Source organism: Procambarus clarkii, chromosome 9, assembly GCF_040958095.1.
Source record: "Procambarus clarkii isolate CNS0578487 chromosome 9, FALCON_Pclarkii_2.0, whole genome shotgun sequence".
In the NCBI taxonomy this organism is placed as follows: domain Eukaryota; kingdom Metazoa; phylum Arthropoda; class Malacostraca; order Decapoda; family Cambaridae; genus Procambarus; species Procambarus clarkii.
In genome coordinates, this window is record NC_091158.1 from 10,878,914 (window position 1) to 10,892,495 (window position 13,582).

Consider the following 13,582-nt stretch of genomic DNA (forward strand, 5'->3'; position numbering starts at 1 on the left):
AATATGTATATTGGCTATGAATCCAGGGAAAAATATGCACCAGAGAGTTCAACGGCCCAACAAATAGTGATCATAAGGAAGTGACACACTCGGTGAATGATGTGTTCCTCCTCTTAGTGTATGTGTGTATTTACTACCCGTGTCTGCATAATCGAGCTATTTAGCTCTTGGACCCCGCCTATCTTTAGTTTTTCTTCTATTATATCTACTACATATATATATTTCTCTCTTAACACACATCCCAAGGAAGCAGCCCATAGCAGTTCTCTAACTCCCAGGTACCTAGTTACTGTTAGGTGAACAGATGCATCAGCGTTAAAGAAACTACCCATTTGTTTCCGCCTCCGCCGGGAATCGAACCCGGGCTTTTACGACTACGACTCCCCAAAAGCTATCCACTCTGCCGTGACCCCCCTGTATGTGTGTATGTAATTACCTGAGTGTAATTACCTAAGTGTAGCTACAGGATGAGAGCTATGCTTGTGGTGTCCCGTCTTCCCAGTACTCTTTGTTGTATAACGTTTTGAAACTACTGACGGTTTTGGCCTCCACCACCTTCTCACTTAGCTTGTTCCAGCCGTCTACCAATCTGTTTGCAAAAGAAAAGTTTCTAATATTTTGTCGGCATCTTTGTTTCCTTAGCTTGAATTTGTGTCCTCTTGTTCTTGAAGTTACTAGTTTCAAGAATTCCTCTTTGTCAATTTGGTCGAGTCCTGTTAGTATTTTGTAAGTGGTGATCATATCACTTGTTTTTTTCTTCTATCTTCTAGTTTCGGTATGTTTGACGCCTCTAGTCTCTCCTCGTAACTCTTCTTTTTCTGATCCATGGGTGGACAACCTTCAGTTGCCACTTTCACGTGCCAACTGAATTTTTTTTTGGCGCATATAATTAGTTCGTGTCTTTTAAGTATTGGGAGAACCTTTTCAAATAATTACAAATCTCACCAGAGCGGTGAAATCAAAGTATCTGGGAATGATTATTGAAAGTCATGTAAGATTGAATGAACAAAATTTACTGACGGAATATTTATTTTAAGGTTACAATATTTTATTATATTTTATTTAAGGTACTTAAATACGGAGTTTACGGTACGGTATGTAATGTTTATTTTAAGGTACCCACACTACCCTGCTGATAGCGTGGGTACTTTTTTTATTAGCCTTTAAGTGTAAGTCTAGCTGTCATATGCAACCACACAACTTAAAGTCGCAATTTTTTACATCAGCAAAAGAGTAAACAATAATCCAGAATTTTTCGTTTAATTTTTATTTTATATCAGATCAGTCAGCCATAAGTTTTGTCACGTTTCCCAATACACTGTTTCCCAACACAATCTCATAATCGTTTTACTTCCCAGTACAATAAAAAAAATTAAGTAATTTTTTTTTTATTAATTTCTGAATCCATTATGAGTAATACATAACAATTACACAGCTCAGAAAATCTCATCATAATCACTCTGTGCATACACCAAGTTTTATGATAATGGCTTCTTGGGTAAGCAAATACAAAATGAGTACATTTCTAAGCCTGCCTACAATGACTGGTAAAGGAGTGAGGCAACGTACGTCTGGCAGCCTGGCGAACATATTATTATAAGGGAAAGGAACTATCAGGGGGGAAAGCGCCAAGCCATTACGACTATATAGCACTTGGAAGGGGTCAGGATAAGGATTTGGGATGGGGGTAGGGAGGGAGTGGTGCCCAACCACTTGGACAGTCGGGGATTGAACGCCAAGCTGCATGAAGCGAGACCGTCGCTCTACCGTCCAGTCCAAGTGGTTGGGCGCAACAACTGAACGGGACAAAACTCGTACGTCAATACAGTATATCACGGAGACAGATCGCTTAGAAAAAAATATTTGTTTACTTTTCTTATTACTTATTATTGCTAAAACAATTGTCTTTATTTCTTCGTTGCATTTATATTTGGTATCGCTCTACTTGATAAAATTGTATTTTATTATGTAAACTATACAACTCAGCGAAGGAGATATTTATTTAATAATTTTTTTTAGGGTGAACCCTGGGTTTCGCATGCCAACAAAAAAAGGTGGTTGGCGTGCCAAGCTTGGCATGTCCAGAGTTGGCCAGCCTCGTGACGGAGGAGCTGGGTGGAGTCTGACCCCGCTACCACACCCACCACCACCACTCTCATCCTTCCACACAAGGTAAGCAACTCCTCGAGCCTTAAGCGTTATATTCACCTATGCTACCACATTTATAATGGATATTTATATGGATTAAAAATGTGATCATTCATGTGATCACATTTATATGTAGTATATGATTATTTAAATTTATGAAGAATTTATAAATTTATAATTTAAATTACTAAAGTATATGAATACTTCTCTTTCATGTCATTACAGGTAAGTTAGCAGTTCTTCGAGGGACAGAAAGCAACAAATTTTAAGGTGCGTTCCCATTTCCTTCCGTTTTCTTAACTGTATTTCTGATATACTGTATAGGAAAGCTCAGGGCGTAAGAGGAGTCGTCATTTTCGGGCGTGCATTAATTACTATTTTAGAGAATGGATTGAACAATCAGTTTGGATGAGCCACGTATAATATCAGTCGCAGGAAATCTGTAGTTTAATAGACATAATTCAAGGACAAATTTATTAAATTATCACCATTGTTGTTCTAATAGAATGATCAGTAATTAACCACAAATTAAGAAAGGTGTCATTCCCATACAAAGTCACCTCACAGACAAAGTACTCTCATGTAAAAGCGCATTATTAAATAGAATTAGGCAGGTCATGCATCAAATTTCCAAGCATTTTGGGTTTATAGTATCTGCAGGGTTCCAAAGTGTTTCAAGGCACCAATTGATTAATGCTCTCCTAGATACGTTGTTGTTTTAGATTCAGCTACACAGAACAACACGTTCCAAGACTTCTGTGAGCCCGTTGTGGATTTACCTGGCACAGTACCTGGTTGTACCTGAATTTCTTTAATATTCAGGTACTGGGAACAAAAAGTTCTAAGTAGCACGGGCCATGGTGACTTACCTGGCACAGGAGCGGGGCTGTAACGTGCTAGATATAGTGGAGATTATGGATGAGGACAGATGTGACTGGCCGCTCCCGGAGAGGGAAGTGACCAGGTGAGGCCGTTAGGCAAAAGTCATCAGTAGGTTGTCGGTGGACGTGGACACGTCAGGGACCAGTGGAGATGAGGCCGATTAGAACGGCCGTGTTTCGGTGTTCCATTAAGAATCAGAGTTTCAGGAATGTATAGTCAATATTTCAGACTAATTTTTCTGCAAATTTCTGCGTTAATCTAGTCACTAGCCGATCTCTCAATATTTAGTAATTTCTTATTTTTGTTGTTTTCAAAAGACAAGTATAAAGAGAATTAACTATGTTGATTACAATTTTCATTCCTACAAGTTCCATGGGGTAGTATTTGCATACAAAGTCTTCTCGTGTACAATACTGTACAAACCTATCAGTGTATGTCATAACATATTTTGTAAACACATTTACAAAGCCTGTTTCTTTACCAGTCATTCTGGGTGGTATATGATCAGTTCACGGAAACAGCTTCTGAAAGACAAGCTTTCGATTACAATTCGTTTGCTATTTCCTTGCATATTTCAACCCATGTGGTATGTTCAGACAACGTTACCAAGGCAACCAGTTTACTAAACTAACCAGTTCTTGGTATATTTCAGTCCTCTTACAAAACCAAGCAAAACCTGCCGCTGGTGTAAGATCACTGCTCTCTTCGATACAAATGGGAAGGAATGTATATGAACCAATATGTATATTAGCAATGTTTCCCTCTTTACTGTTCTGTATTTTTCTGTAGTTCTCACTTGCAAATCCTTAATGTGCTGAACATTTTCTTTGCATTTCTTGAAAACCGCAATAAAGGAAAGGAGCACATTCTAGCCACCATTCTTGAATATACTCCCCATCACCCAGTGGTTCTCCATGTTGAACTATATTCTTCGAAATCTCAAAACCAGCGACAGTGAAAATATATATTTATCATGGGTGAGGTTGAAAGAAACAGGGAGCATCTGTACCTTCCGCGAGCCTACAATTGTTTCCCGTGCGCCTGGGGGGGGGGGGGTTAGCCTCCCCCCTGGCCTGGTGGGTCCTTGATAGGCCTAACAGGCTTCCTGTCCCCCCCCCCCCCCGACACTAAGAAACCATCTAAAGATATATTATGTAATATTTTACATTTAAATTTGTTATATTTATAGCAATTATAATTCTAAATCTTAGTAATATTTTCACTAGTTTTTAATAATCATATTAATGTAATTCATTTTGTTGCTGATTAAGAGTGTACATTGTTCAACAACATCTTCCTGTTCTTACCCAATTTGTTATGATATTCATCAACATTTAACTGCTTAAAACACCCGGTACAACACAATGTTAACACCAGGTACAACAATCCTTTTTTGTCCCTTCGACCAAAAGTTGCTATAAGTAATGCCATTTTTTTTTTAGAATGGGTTGAATACAAATGGCGGTTGTCTTCCAGCCAGCGTCAAAAACTTGTCACTGGCTTAGCTAAACAAACTGTGAGGTTCAGTTCCTGAACCCAATATGTGCCTTTGTAACCCTTCCCCCCCCCCCCCCCGCTCACGGGATGGATATGGGGTGCATAATAAATGACTAAACTAACACTTCTATAACTAGTTGAGGTCTCCGTGATACATACTAGAATAATACACGGACACGCTTATGTAACAACTGGCTTGGGTATTTTATGGGGTTTAGGGGGTTTGTTTGGGTATTTCGGGGGGGGGGGTTATTTGTTGGGGTTTATATGTATATGGATGTTTTAGGGGTTTTGGTGGTGGTGATGAGAATTGTGGTGGTAGTGGTGAAGATTGTTGTGGCGATGATAATGTTTACGGTAGTGGTGACATTGGTGGCTGTGGTGACTGGTGGTAGTGGTGATTGGTGGTAGTGGTGACTGGTAGCAGTGATGACTGGTGACAGTGGTGGTAGTGGTGACAGTGGTGACAGTGGTGACACATGTGGTGTCAGACCGTGGTGGTCACTCACCCCGGCCCTCACTACCGTAAACAGACAGCAACTCGGGCGGCCACTCTGGGGATAAGAGTGGTGCTCGCCAGCTTCCGGGAAGAGCGCATCAAGGGCGGCGATCCCTGCATTTGTGACGGAGATTGCTTCCTTATGCTAATGCCAACACCTGTTTTCTTATTCGTTCTGTGTTCTTCATTCACACACTCTCTATCTCTCTGTCTTTCTATCCCTGTCTCTGTCTGTCTGTCTGTCTGTCTGTCTGTCTGTTATGTCTGTCTCTCTCTCTCTCTCTCTCTCTCTCTCTCTCTCTCTCTCTCTCTCTCTCTCTCTCTCTCTCTCTCTCTCTCTCTCTCTCTCTCTCTCTCTCTCTCCGTCCCCATGCAGAAAGTATCACAAAACATTTAAAATTACAACCAGTTGCTTTCCATTAATTTAGTTTACACACGTGCACGCAACACACGCACGCAACACAGCCGCCACAGGTCGCCATTGTCACCACAGTATTCAATACACCAGCTTCCACTTTCTAATCGGCAGACAGTAATGATCTGCAGTGCTATAACCTATAACCAGGGCAGATCTTGTAGTGTGAAATCGCATCCGAGAATCACTGACAAACTATGTTCTTCGACACAGGGGAGCAATAACATTACTACATCTCTTCAGGTGACTGAAGAGCAGGAACTGTTGATTTCCATTTTGATAAAAGGTTTATTTACGAGCCCTTATTAATTTGAGACAATGTTTCACAAGGTACAAGTTTCATCAAGACTAAAAAATATGTGCCAAGTGAAACGTTCTCAGAATAAAAGATCGTGTTTGAATGGTCTTAGATCTGGAGCAGCCTAGTTTATTCCTGTTACAAATGTTGTAAGCCCGATGCTCTCGTGATTAAGTATTGTTGCCACTCAATCCCCTTATTTGAATCAATCAAATTATTTCCTATTTAATATTTATATATTCACATCTCATTACACACAGAAATCACAATAGCCCTTGTGGATTTGTTCACATCTCATTGTTTTCTGCTGTGAAACTATTGTTTGGTATTGTGATTCCACCGTGCTTTCCATTGTGATCTCACTGCACTTAAATATCTTGACTCCCGGTGGGTTTGTGTAAATTTGTGTGGTTTTACGGCGACGTGCGTGTAATGAGCCTTCATGGTGGCCAGTTGAGCCAGGGGAGTGGCAGTGACAGGTCACCTCTCAGTATACCAGAGTCGACTCTCCCCAGTCGCAAATCGCAGATAAATAACCTATGGTTCGTAGATATATGACAGCAGACCGACCGACACAGAAACTCACTATCTCCCAGTGATAAGAGTTGGCGTAAAACTGTAGGGAGAGGCAACATGTAACATGTTTCGTTGTTAACACTTAAATAAGGAACGGTAGTAGTGTGTTTGTAGTGTCTTGTGGGAGTCGTCGTCGTACACTGAAGTCCGATGTCCATAGGGCTTGGAAAAGTCGGGGGGGGGGGGGGGGTTAGAGGAAGAGGGATGGAGAGATGATATATTTGGATGGGTAAGGAGGAGGGTTGAAAGTTCGGTTGCCTGTCCATCCTGGGTTGGCATCAAGTATAGCTCATGGAGTGAAGTTGGTTGTTGTTTAGTTGTTCTGCGGCAGGGGGCTTGTGGAGTGGCGGTTGGCCTTCATGCTGGTGTAGGCGAGGTGCTGAGTCTGGCTTGGAGGATCTAGGCGTCTTTCCGTTTGAGGTAGTACACGTTTTGTCATTCTAGTGCTTGTGTTTCAGTGGTCGGCGGTTATGCCTGCGGTGACGCTTCATTAATGCGTACGACATCTCTGGCAGTTTGGTTCCTTTCGGGTCATCGTTATCTTCGATGGAATCGTATTGTCCATCGGGGTGTCTGGTGGCGAAGATCGGGTCGTGGTACTCCTTTTTCAGGGTGGAGAGGTCGAAGGAGGAGTGCATGGCGTCTGCGTGGACGAACATTGGGTGCGGGTATTTGGAAGGGTTCTTTTTGGCGATGATCTCGTTACATTTTTGTACCAGCTGTTGTGTGGTGGTGGGGCTACCCCTGAACAACCCCGAATAAAAGTAGTTGCCATAACGGAAACTTTTCCCGTCGTCTCGGGATTCCCCATTGTCAGTCTCGGTGTAGGTGATCTCAAGGTTCTCGCCGTAGCCTGGTTCAATTGTTGGTACCAATTGGTCATATATCTACGTTAATTTTAACTCCAATAAAAAAAATTGACCTCATACATAATGAAATGGGTAGCTTTATCATTTCATAACAAAAAAAATAGAGAAAATATATTAATTCAGGAAAACTTGGCTTATTAGGCAAATTCGGCCTTGCATAGTAGGCTGAGAAGTGCGTTCTGGCTACTAGGTACGACATTATATATATATATATATATATATATATATATATATATATATATATATATATATATATATATATATATATATATATATATATATATATATATATATTACAAACCGTGGGAAGTTTGTAAGGTTTATTTGAGGCTTTTAGAATCCGGCAGCCTAGAATATCACGTACAAGACGTCTGGTTGGTCAATTGAGATATTAATAACTTGTAAAAACATTAATGTGTAATTTTGTGCTCAGAATATGTTATATAATAATATAATGTAGCAATATGACAACCATTCCACTGCTTGAGACAGACGAAACAGGCAATTTCCAAGGTACAATCCATAAACAGAGCCGCTAGCTGTACAAAACAAATTCGACGCGCATTAGTTGGCAAGAGGTGACCGCGTTCCCGCACAGTTACTTATCAAGGCGACGGCCGCGGTGGCAGCGTCTCCCTTGACTTTGACATTGAAAGTTATATCATCGTCATAATACTGCTGTCACTGAGTCGTGAAGCGTCACTATAATATTGCCAGTCACTTACAGATGTGACTTTCAGGTTTGATTTCAGGAAATCTGAGTATATAGGAGCAGAGATTATATATCTAATGTGTGTAAAATGCCTGACAAGTATTTGTTTATGACTCCTAAGATCAAGGTTGTTGATATTGAAGACAGGATCAACCTAGCACTGGATGACCTTAATTCCTGAGAACTCTTGACCTGAAACCTGACTTACATACTTTTGTTTATTGGCGTTTACTTTGACAGACGTGTATATATATATATATATATATATATATATATATATATATATATATATATATATATATATATATATATATATATATATATATATATATATAGATATATATATATTGGTAGCAGTCTTTCTTGTAAACATGTTGTTGAATATGACCGAAAGGGTAAGATTAATGATTCTAAAACACGAATCTTCTCAATATTTCTTATGTTTTTCTTCGCTGTCGGGGGTAGTTTAAAAATTAACTCTCCAAAGTTCATTTTCACTATTTATGGTCTGACGCCAAGATGCGTTTCGCAAGAACACTTCTTATATTTTCAAAGACAATTTTTTTTTTTACATACAGAGATCGTGCTTATATTCGTTGATCAATACAAAATGTGCAGACCAGCAGAAGGAAGAGCTTCCAAACTTGGCAAGAGGTCTCGGGTATTATATCACAGGCTGTATAACATTGCCTGGTACCACACTAGGGTGCTTGTTGAAGCTTCGGTCGCTTCTTCCACTTGAGAACCATGTACACAAATCACCTCAAACTTTTATGATATATTTGCTGAAGAAATTCGGGTTAACTTGCAATCACAATGTCAGATGCATCCTCCTATCTTTGTGGATATTAATATTAGTTCCGCCTCTAGTTCACCATATTACCTGTGCCAATCACTGACTGTCCCAGAAACCTGTACTTACTTACCTAGTTGTGCTTGCGGCGGGTTGAGCTCTGGCTCTTTGGTCTCGCCTCTCAACTGTCAATCAACTAATGTACAGGTTCCTGATCCTATTGGGCTCTATCATATCTATACTTGAAGCTGTGTATGGAGTCAGCCTCCACCACATCACTTCCTAGTGCATTCCATTTGTCTACTACTCTGCCACTGAAAAATTCTTTCTAACGTCTCTATGACTCATTTGGGAACTCAATTTCTACCTATGTCCCCTAGTGCGTGTGCCTCTTGTGTTAAATACCCTGTCTTTATCTACCCTATCAATTCCTCTGAGAATCTTGTATGTGTTGATCATGTCCCTTCTAACTCTTCTGTCTCCCAGAAGACGTGTGTGGGTGTGTGTGTAGTTACCCAAGTGGAGTTACAGGATGAGAGCTATGCTTGTGGTGTCCCGTCTTCCCAGTACTCTGTCGTATAACACTTTGACCCTTGTGTGAGTGAGTGAGTGAGTGAGTGAGTGAGTGAGTGAGTGAGTGAGTGAGTGAGTGAGTGAGTGAGTGAGTGAGTGAGTGAGTGAGTGAGTGAGGTGGTCTACTAGGAGCAGGAGTCGCCTGGTGAGTGTTACCTCCCAGCGTCTGGGGTTGTGATACTTACCACAGGTACTCGTATCAGCTCTCACCCGGGAACACCCACCCACCACCACCTCACACAAGAACCATGTTGTACTTGACTGTGCCAGCAGAGATGCATAACCAATTCGGGTGAAGGTGGTGTTCGTACCAGGTTACCGTGACTCGCAGTGTGAGGGTCCGCGCGCCCCCTATACTCAAAGATAATTGAAGTAAAACCTCACACGCGCAGACGCACAGCGGGAACTCGTTCTTCCAGACAAACAACACCTAAATTACTGGAGCTCATCCCCCTGGAAACACAAATAACACAACCATACAAGTAGATAAGAATTCCCGCATTCATTCTCTCTCTTTAGTATCTCCCTCATACGTTATGTAATTATTGGCCAGGAACAGTTAGTCTTGGTTTGATTAGGAGGATTGGTTTCATGGTCTACTTGATTACCCACTTCCCGGTTCACCACGACCTCTGATGAACGAAGGGGAGGATCAAATCACTTAATATCTCGAACAATCCCTTTTCTGTGAGCTGTTGTTAGTATGCTTTACGTAGCCTAACGCTCGTATCTTTTAATTGTTTTCTCAGAGTGGAGGGTAAGGGGTGAGTTACCTCCTAAGTCGAACGGTAAGCTGTTGCTTGACAGGTATGGAAGCTGGACGAACCCATGCACGAATCTACACGGCACGTAAGGAACAGCATATCTGAATGCTTATGTATGTAGAGGCTCCCTACATGCGTAAGTTTAATGCTAAATAATAACATTAAAATAATACTCCTACTATATTTGTAACCAAAATAATAAGAACGCCTATATGCATGTGCAGCACACACACGTACGTTTCAGGTATATTGTGCGCGCACATACACACACACACAAGAAAGAGAAGGATGGGCGGACTGCATTTTCTTGGACTGTCGGAAAGCCTTTAACACCTCACAAGAGGCTGATGCATAAGCTGGAGAAACAGGCAGGTGTAGCTGGTAGGGTGCTCCAGTGGATAAGGGAGTACCTAAGCAATAGGAAGCAGAGAGTTACAGTGAGGGGTGAGACCTCAGATTGGTGTGAAGTCACCAGTGGAGTCCCACAGGGCCCTGTGCTTGGACCTATCCTGTTTCTGATATACATACATAAATGATCTCCCAGAGGGTATAGACTCATTCCTCTCAATGTTTGCTGACGACGCCAAAATTATGAGAAGGATTAAGACAGAGGAGGACAGCTTGAGGCTTCAAGAAGACCTGGACAAGCTGCAGGAATGGTCGAACAAATGGTTGTTAGAATTTAACCCAAGCAAATGTAATGTAATGAAGATAGGTGTAGGGAGCAGGAGACCAGATACAAGGTATCATTTGGGAGATGAAATTCTTCAAGAGTCAGAGAGAGAGAAAGACCTGGGGGTTGATATCACGCCAGACCTGTCCCCTGAAACCCATATCAAGAGGATAACATCAGCGGCATATGCCAGGTTGGCCAACATAAGAACGACCTTTAGAAACTTGTGCAAGGAATCTTTCAGAACTTTGTACACCACATATGTCAGACCAATCCTGGAGTATGCGGTTCCACCATGGAGTCCATATCTAATCAAGCATAAGACTAAACTGGAAAAGGTTCAAAGGTTTGCCACCAGACTAGTACCCGAACTGAGGGGTATGAGCTACGAGGAGAGACTACAGGAATTAAACCTCACGTCACTGGGAGACAGAAGAGTTAAAGGGGACCTGATCACCACATACAAGATTCTCAGAGGAATTGATAGGGTAGATAATGACAACTGTTTAACACAAGGGGCACATGCACTAGGGGACACTGGTGAAAATTGATTGCCCAGATGAGCCATAGAGACGTTAGAAAGAATTTTTTCAGTGTCAGAGTAGTAGACAAATGGAATGCATTAGGAAGTAATGTGGTGGAGGCTGACTCCATACACAGTTTCAAGTGTATATATGATAGAGCCCAGTAGGCTCAGGAACCTATACATTAGTTGATTAACAGTTGAGAGGCGGGACGAAAGAGCCAGAGCTCAACCCCCGCAAGCATAACTAGGTAAGTACAATCATGCACGCCTTCCTTCACAATAATCAGGGACACAGTTCACTAAGCCAAGGGCAAAATTGGAGGTATTTTCGTGTGGGGTTTAGCATAATTAAACCGCCACAAAATTATCGTAAATAATGAATTATAAAAAATATAACATTTCCATCACGTTTTCTATTTATGTTGCTTTGCTACAATGTTCATTAAGTTTTATGCGTTATAAGTATTATTACTATTCTTTGACGTTTTTATCAGTGAATTACTTGGTGTGTGCACATATATATATTAAATATTTGTTTGTATTAATTTACATTTATAATCAGTACACATGGAAAGGTCAACTAAACGTTTTTAACATTTCACTGCACATCAGTGAAAACAGAAAGCTTTTAACAGAGCATTAACATATAGAAATATAAAACAAAACCTATAAGACAGGACTGGAAAAATGCAGCATAAACAATCAAACATTGAGTAAAATCACTAACTTCCACAGCTGCGGTGCTCTAAACCTGCTTCTGGTTTGGGTCGTTTAGTAGTCGAAAGCAAGAAGATGAGAGGGACAGTAACACAAATTCAAAATGGACCTCGGTATCTTTTTTTTTTTTGAGATATATACAAGAGTTGTTACATTCTTGTACAGCCACTAGTACGCGTAGCGTTTCGGGCAGGTCCCTGGAATACGATCCCCGCCGCGAAGAATCGTTGTTACAACCAAGTACACATTTTACTGTTGAGTTAAACAGAGGCTACAGTTAAGGATTTGCGCCCAGTAAATCCTCCCCTGCCAGGATACGAACCCATGACTTCTTTGTCCTTCAAATAGAGAGGAAGGAGGCCGTGTGGGGCGAGGGAAGAGGAAGGTTGAGAGAAGCAGGAGAAAGTCTGACCCAGCTGTGGGCGGAGGTTTTGTTGCCTGCTTGTTATATATGTTTATGTCCCGTGTGGACTGTCGACCTCATCGTCTTCCACTTACAGTAAGAATAAACGTGTTTGTGTAAGCGCCAGTAACATGTAGCACTCTGAACACTGCAGGTATTGACATTTTTAGGGGGGTAGAAATAGCCTAAGCTACTCTATCCCTTTGAGATGTATTTCTTTCTTATCTCAATAAACATACTTGAACTTGAACTTGACATTTTTATATTAGTGCAGTTTTATTTGAATTGTGTAATCAAGGAAATTTAGATTCATGTTGATATGTTTAATGTACATTTTATAATTTAACTAAGAAAACAATGTTTCATATATGTTAAATATGATGTTAGGTTAAGATATGGCGTGATACTGCCTCGCCGCCGCCAAGGTCACGGTATATCATACTAAATATACCTGAAACGTTTGGCTAGGGGTTGCCAGTTGGTACCACCGTCCACATAACCAACGTGAGGCCTTGTGGTGGGACAACGTATTCGCATCATCTGGCCCAAGTGGTCAAAAACCATTTTGATTTTAACAAACAACTCTTCTGCGGCCAGAAAATATTTGTTGAATTTTCATGTTAACGGAATTCTCAGCAAAAGTTAAATAATAATACATTTTCTTCGCAAATTAAAAAAAAAAAAACATGCAAAGTAGTGATATATATAAACAAAAATGTTTTGGGGGGGTACCTACTTTGGTGTATTGGTGGGGGACCATCACTTCAGAGAAAATAATATACGGCACGAGTGACCTTCGTCAGGGTGCAACCCACAACAGTTGCATAAATCATGGGAAGCTATTTATACATACTGCTAGGTGATCAGAGGCCGCAAGTATAGGGAAATATGTTCAAACGTCTCCATCCTGCACGGGCATCGAAACCTGAGCTTTACGGTTCTGAGTCGACTGTTCTGCAGGACTCAATAAATTGGGTTTCACGACACAAGTGTTACTGGGAAGCGTTTCAAGGAAACCCCCAGCCGCAGCAGCAGTCACAACAGTAAACACCGCCCTCCACCAAAAGCCATTTTCAGCTTTTTGTTCTTGTGTACCAGACACCGCTGAATGACTGAGAACACTGCTATTCCTATCAGCATCTCCAAAAGATCGAATTAAGGCCCACTGGATTAGTCCAATAATAGAAAATATTGTCTTAAAACTTCTCAAGAGTGCCTTTGGAAGGGACAAAGTCCG

The 13,582-nt window shown here is 41.0% G+C and overlaps 1 protein-coding gene across 1 annotated transcript in view; it reads left to right on the forward strand.

The window, feature by feature from the left end:
* LOC123766240 (uncharacterized) overlaps window positions 1–13,582 on the forward strand; it is a 208,907-nt gene that overhangs the window by 14,142 nt on the left and 181,183 nt on the right. The window contains exon 2 of the mRNA XM_069321141.1: window positions 2,020–2,172. The gene's annotated coding sequence lies outside the window, so the exon portion shown is untranslated. The remainder of the gene's footprint in view (window positions 1–2,019; window positions 2,173–13,582) is intronic.